Genomic DNA, 6,212 nt, shown 5'->3' with positions numbered 1-6,212 from the left:
TCTTTGTCGCTGCACACGGGCTTTCTCAAATTGCGGCGAGCAGGGGCTACTCTTCGTTGTGGAGCACGGGCTCTAGGCACACAGGCTTCAGTAGTTGTGGCACACAGGCTCAGATATCCTTGATTGTGGTGCATGGGCTTAGTTGCTCCACAGCATGTGGGATCTTCCTGGACCAGGGCTCGAACCAGTGTCCCCTGCATTGGCAGGAGGATTCTTAACCACTGCACCACCAGGGAAGCCCCTGGCACACATTCTTAATGATTAATATTCCACACATATTTTGAGCGAGACATGAATAAATGAATGCTGACAATCTAGCATATGCTGTGACAAATGAGTGTCATAGACAAGATCAGCAACATTGAATATCAAGATATATTTGAAGATTCCTCGTCTTCTCCCTACCCAAAGAAATCAGATGTATTATTTGGCTTCTGCTAAGCATCACAATGAACAACAGTTTATTGAGGATCTGCTGTAGGCACTGGGCCACCATCCCAAAACAAGGATTTTTAAAAGACAGCTATCCTAATGTAGCTTGTTGTTCTTGAGCAGACACAGGACATAGAAAGATAAATATATAAGTCAAGGAAACATATTTTGCATCAAATTATCACTACAGGTAATGAGTGTTGCCGAGGGAAAGTAACTAAGGATTTCTCTGGAGGAGGAAGTCTTCTTGAGGGTAGGATGGCTTGAAGGAAGGTAGCTCTTAGATAAGCAAAGGGAAGGTCTTCACAGTATGCACTATCACAGGTCTAGACAGGACTATGGGTATATGCACTCAAGTGTGTATAGATAAGTTTGGCTGGAAGAGAGGAGCTGTGAAGGGAAGCACATTTGTTGTTGATGATCATGCAATGAAATGTGGTTCATACAGGTTAGAAGAGACAACATGTGGAGCCTTGAAAACCAAACTATGTTGGGGACTTCCAACAGGGGAATGGAAGGAGATTGAATGAAGGACGTTCCCACTGGAAATCATAAATTGCTCTTGGCCAATTTGGGAGTGTCGTGGGAAGGTCAGTCTGGCAGGAGCATATGTAAAGGATGGGTTTGAGGAAGGAGAGATTAGAAGCAGGGATACCAGTCAGAAAACTAATGTGCTGGTTCAGTCACCAAGTGATGAAAAGCTGGGAGGCTGGGAGAGATCAAGATGACTGAAGATTCTAGTGTGGGTGACTAGGAGTCTTTATACTTGCTGAATGAATGATTGAACAAGGGAGCAAGGGCAGAAATTCAGAGTGAAAGCTGGTTTAAAAGGGATAGATGGTAAGTTTGGATTTAGACAAACCAAATTTATTGTGATGACTGAATACGGAGGTGGAGGTCCTCAGGAAGCAGCAGGAGATGTGAGACTAATCAGAGCAGTCAGAGCTGTAGACATATGTTTGGAATTAATCCCCAGGGAGGTCAACGTTTAAGCCATGGCAGTAGAAGGATCCTACACTGGGAGCTCATGTACAGAGAAGAACAACAGAGAAGGCTGAAGAATGAGGTTGAGACATGTTCAAACTTAGGGAGAAGAAAGAGGAGTTGGAACTAACAAAGAACCCAGAAAAGACATAATGTGAGAATTAAATGGAGAAACAGGACAATGAAACGTCGTCAGTGCTGACTGGATCAGAGCGGTTCAGGAGAATGACAGCAAAGATCATAGATAGCCTTGGAAAGAATGGCTTCAGGAAAATAACAAGGTGAAAGCTAAACTGCAATGGATTAAGGAGTAAAGGTGGCAAAAGCAAGTGTAATGCTTAGCAGTAGAAAGAAATGACAGCAGTTGAAGGGAAAAGAAAGTAAGGGAAAGATCTTAAAGAAATATCTGTGGTACAGAGCGTAAGTACTGCAGGGCACCATGCTTGACCTCTATGGACTGTGGAGGTGATATATGGTTTGACTCTTTAAATTTGATTTCTACTTTTTAGTTTAGCAGTTGACATGCACATCTTTTGATAAAGGACCCTCTACTAATTCTTTATACTTGTATTTTATTTTCTTAAATACTTTTTAACCCAATGTATCTTCTACAAGTAAGGATACAATGATATATTTTGTTCCATTACATGATGCTTTGTACTATATAAGGTTAAATGTAGAATTTATAAAAGTTATAAAGCAAAAGACAAATATATTTTAGTTTACAGGGTTTCAGTAACTGAATACATCCTAGAATATTTTGGAACTTGAGTAAGAGTAACCCTATTTGTTGGTTACCCATGTCTTCTTGTATTACAAAAATCAGCACTCCTTTATCAGACCCTTTATCTTCAGACACTTCTTACCCAATCTTCGTGCCTATCCTCATCCTCCTTCTCCACAGCTAACTTTTGTTCTTTTGCTCATTTTCTTTCCACTTTCCCCTAGACACCTATGTTGTTTGTATCTTCAGTCTTTTCCTCTAGTCATAAAATGAGCATAACTAAAATAACAAAGTGCTTACTTAGTATGTGCCAGGGACTACTGTACATGCTCTCCATGGGTTGTATCATGTAATCCTCCCAATGCATTTTATGGATGACGAAACTGAAGCAGGGAGAGGTTAAATGACTTACCCAAGATCACATAGTTTGTAAAAACAATGAAGCCAAGATTAGAAAACAAAGGAAGTCTTACTCCAAAGTCCATAGCCTTAACCAATTGCTACATTGCCTCTCACCAGATCCTGTCTCTTCAAATCTGCATTCCTTCCAGTCATGAACTTCTTCAGAGTACTAACTTCATTCAGTAATATTTTCCTGTGATTATGGGCAACCCACATCGTGCCAGGGGGCTGGGGGTTCAGGCGCTAAGAGTATGGACACTGGAGCGCCCTGTCCAGGTGAGGCGAACAAGAAGTCATTAGAATGAAGTGTGAGGGGTGAATGCATGTTCACAGGCCCTCACAGGCCAGCGGCAGGGGAGGGGCTGACTTTCCTCAACACCATCACCCCTAGGCAAGTCAGCCTGCTAGCCTTTACTAGATAAGAGACTGGAGAAATTATTGAAGCTCTTTTCAGGTCTGTAAGTAAAATATAACAGATTATGTAGTGTTCTCCAAAATCTGTCCTTATCTTTCTTCTCCATCACTTATAGCTGGCTTCAACAATCAACTGTATGTCCATAGCTTCTGCATCTGCAACGTCAGCTTGGTCCTCTCTTCTGAGCCCTAACTACAATCAGTTGTCCATGCCAATGGGATGCCCCTGCTTCCAACTCAAACCTTAAGTATTTAAAACCCATTGAGAACCAAACCAAACCAACCCACTGACTCTCTGAAACCGTTGTGTGTAGAGAGTGGTGCTGTCCACACCTGCCACCAGCACCTCCATTCTTCCAGAAATCCAGGGAAGAAGCCTCTTTTTATTCTTCCTTCTCCTCCCTTGGTCCTGACATCTAGTCAGTATGTTTCCCAGTTTTTTTTAAATTCCTCCTTCCTTTCCATTTTTTTTTTACTGCCACACCAGTTTCAACTTCCTTAGCAAGCCTAACCATTGCAGTAGCAGCATCCTAACTCACCTCTCTGCCATGAACCCCTGTCTCTTAAATGAGGCCAGAGTAGTCTTCCTGAATCACAGCTGACCATCTCTCCCTGTCCCACTGCCTAGTCTATCCTTCCATGCTCGTTATGCTCTCACCCCCATTAACTTCTCCTCACCACTCTCCTTCATACATCTTATACATGTCAAGTTAAACCGCTCGCTATTTTCAAACCAACCATGAGGCATCCTGTGTATGCAGCTTCCTGCATCTGGAATACTTTATTTTTGGATGTCCAAATACTGCTCATCCTTGAATGCTCTGATCAGATGCAAAATTTTCTCTCCCCCTTGGTTGGAAATGATCTCTTTCTGACATGAACTTACACAGCATTCTATTGCACTTCTAAGCACTTGACGATTTATACCTTGTTTGTGTAGTCGTGCATCTTCTCTCTTCTACGTGGCCGTCTTGGAGTGCACAATCCCGTTGTGATTCTTTCTTATATGAATAGATACTGTCCTTAACACAAAGTGCTCAAAAATATAAACAAGTGAATAAAAAGAAAAAGAATGGAAGGGCAAAAAAGACAAAAGATGGAATGACAGAAGATTGGAAAGATGGAAGAATAGAGGCAGTAATATAGCATATTACCATGGGCTAGAATGACATTTCAGAATTCTAAGCAGTAGGCATCTTTCCATCACAGGGATTTAAAGTAGGAAAAATAACTGACTATAGTGACATGTTAGAGAAGAATTTTCCAAGAAGCCAGTTATGTGAAAGAAACAAAGTAATACCACCTTAATGTTCAGATGCACACATTGCTGAAAGCTAGAAATTAATGCACATAAGTAGGCTTTTAAACAATACAGGTTTTTTTTTTTTTAAGAATTGTTGTTTTGGAGGGTTTTTTAAAATTAATTTTTATTGGAGTATAGTTGCTTTACAATGTTGTGTTAGTTTCTGCTGTACAGCAAAGTAAATCAGCTATACTTATACATGTATCCCCTCTTTTTTGGATTTCCTTCCCATTAGGTCACCAAAGAGCACTGAGTACCCCGTGCTATACAGTAGGTTCTCATTAGTTATCTATTTTATACATATTAGTGTATATATGTCAATCCCAATCTCCCAATTCATCCCACCCCCTCCTCCCCCCCTTGGTATCCTTGTTTGTTCTCTACGTCTGTGTATCTATTTCTGCTTTGCAAATAAGTTCATCTGTATCGTTTTTCTAGATTCCACATATAAGCAATATTATACGATATTTGTTTTTCTGACTTACTTCACTCTATGACAGTCTTTAGGTCCATCCACATCTCTGCAGACGGCACAATTTCGTTCCTTTTTATGGCTGAGTAATATTCCATTGTATATATGTTCATCTTCTTTACCCATTCCTCTGTTGATGGACATTTAGCTTGCTTCCATGTCCTGGCTATTGTAAATAGTGCTGCAATGAACATAGAGGTGCATGTTCTTTTTGAATTATGGTTTTCTCCAGGTATATGCCCAGCAGTGGGATTGCTGGGTCATATGGTAGTTCTATTTTTAGTTTTTTAAGGAACCTCCATACTGTTCTCCACAGTGGCTGTATCAATTTACATTCCCACCAACAGTGCAGGAGGGTTCCCTTTTCTCCACACCCTCTCCCGCATAGACTGTTTGTAGATTTTTTGATGATGGCCATTCTGACTGGTGTGAAGTGATACCTCATTGTAGTTAATAAGGGAGATGAAAGAGCAAGGAGCTAGAGATACGCTAATGAAGGAGTTAAGAAAACATATTCTCTTCTAAACTTGAATTTTTGCTTGTACCTGGCAATCCACAGGCTCTCAGCACCACCCCATTAAACACTGCCTAACTCAAACATTTCACTAATAAGCTTATCTCCTTAAGGCTATTTTTTAAAAAATCAAATCAAGAACTCAGCACAATCTCAAAAGTTTCTGCATTTACACAGATATCTAGAAAATTATCCTTAAGTAGAAAAGGAGTTTAAAATCAACTAGTATATAACTGAAGAAATGGACAGATCAATTTCAAGCATTATTCTTCATACCCTGTCAATTTCAAATGCAGAGAAACGGATGAATGAAGCTGTCAGTGCTGGCCATTTCACTAGCGCTGTAGTCATCTGCTTCTAGCTGCAGAACGTTAATTTCTTTTAGAGAAGCAAAGTACAATTTTGGAATGTATCTTAAACATGCCTGGATTAGACAGAAATCAAGGAAAAAGTACAAATGTCCCACAAAAATTAAAAATCATAAATCTCTACACGAGGAATGTGTGATTAGATTACTAATTTTTCTTTGTGAATTTTTTCCTAGCCTCTATTTGTACCACAAAATCCCTCAGTACAGGAAATGAAAAGTTCCAATCCACATATTAAAAAAAAAAAATTCAATTCCAAGGAGATACAAGGCACTTGGCAATGCCTTAAAGCAGCGGTCCCCAACCTTTTTGGCACCAGGGACCGGTACCCATCTGTGGCCCAGGGGTTGGGGACCCTTGCCTTAAAGGAAGAGTGTTTCTTCCAGTTTTTTGTTTGTTCTTATACTTATGAAACTATGAAAATGAATAGAGAAAGGGCTCCTGATTAAATGAAATAGAAATTGGCTTGTAAAACCTCCATTATAGCATATAACAATTTCCAATGCAACTTCCAGTTGGATTTCAAGGTTGGATACCACATTAAAGTCATCTTGAGTAGCATTTAATTGATCCACGGTTATTACACAAATATTAATCAT

The sequence above is a fragment of the Pseudorca crassidens genome, chromosome 6, assembly GCF_039906515.1.
Source record: "Pseudorca crassidens isolate mPseCra1 chromosome 6, mPseCra1.hap1, whole genome shotgun sequence".
Lineage (NCBI taxonomy): Eukaryota > Metazoa > Chordata > Mammalia > Artiodactyla > Delphinidae > Pseudorca > Pseudorca crassidens.
The sequence above is the reverse complement of the archived record's forward strand: the minus strand, read 5'-3'. Positions refer to the sequence as shown.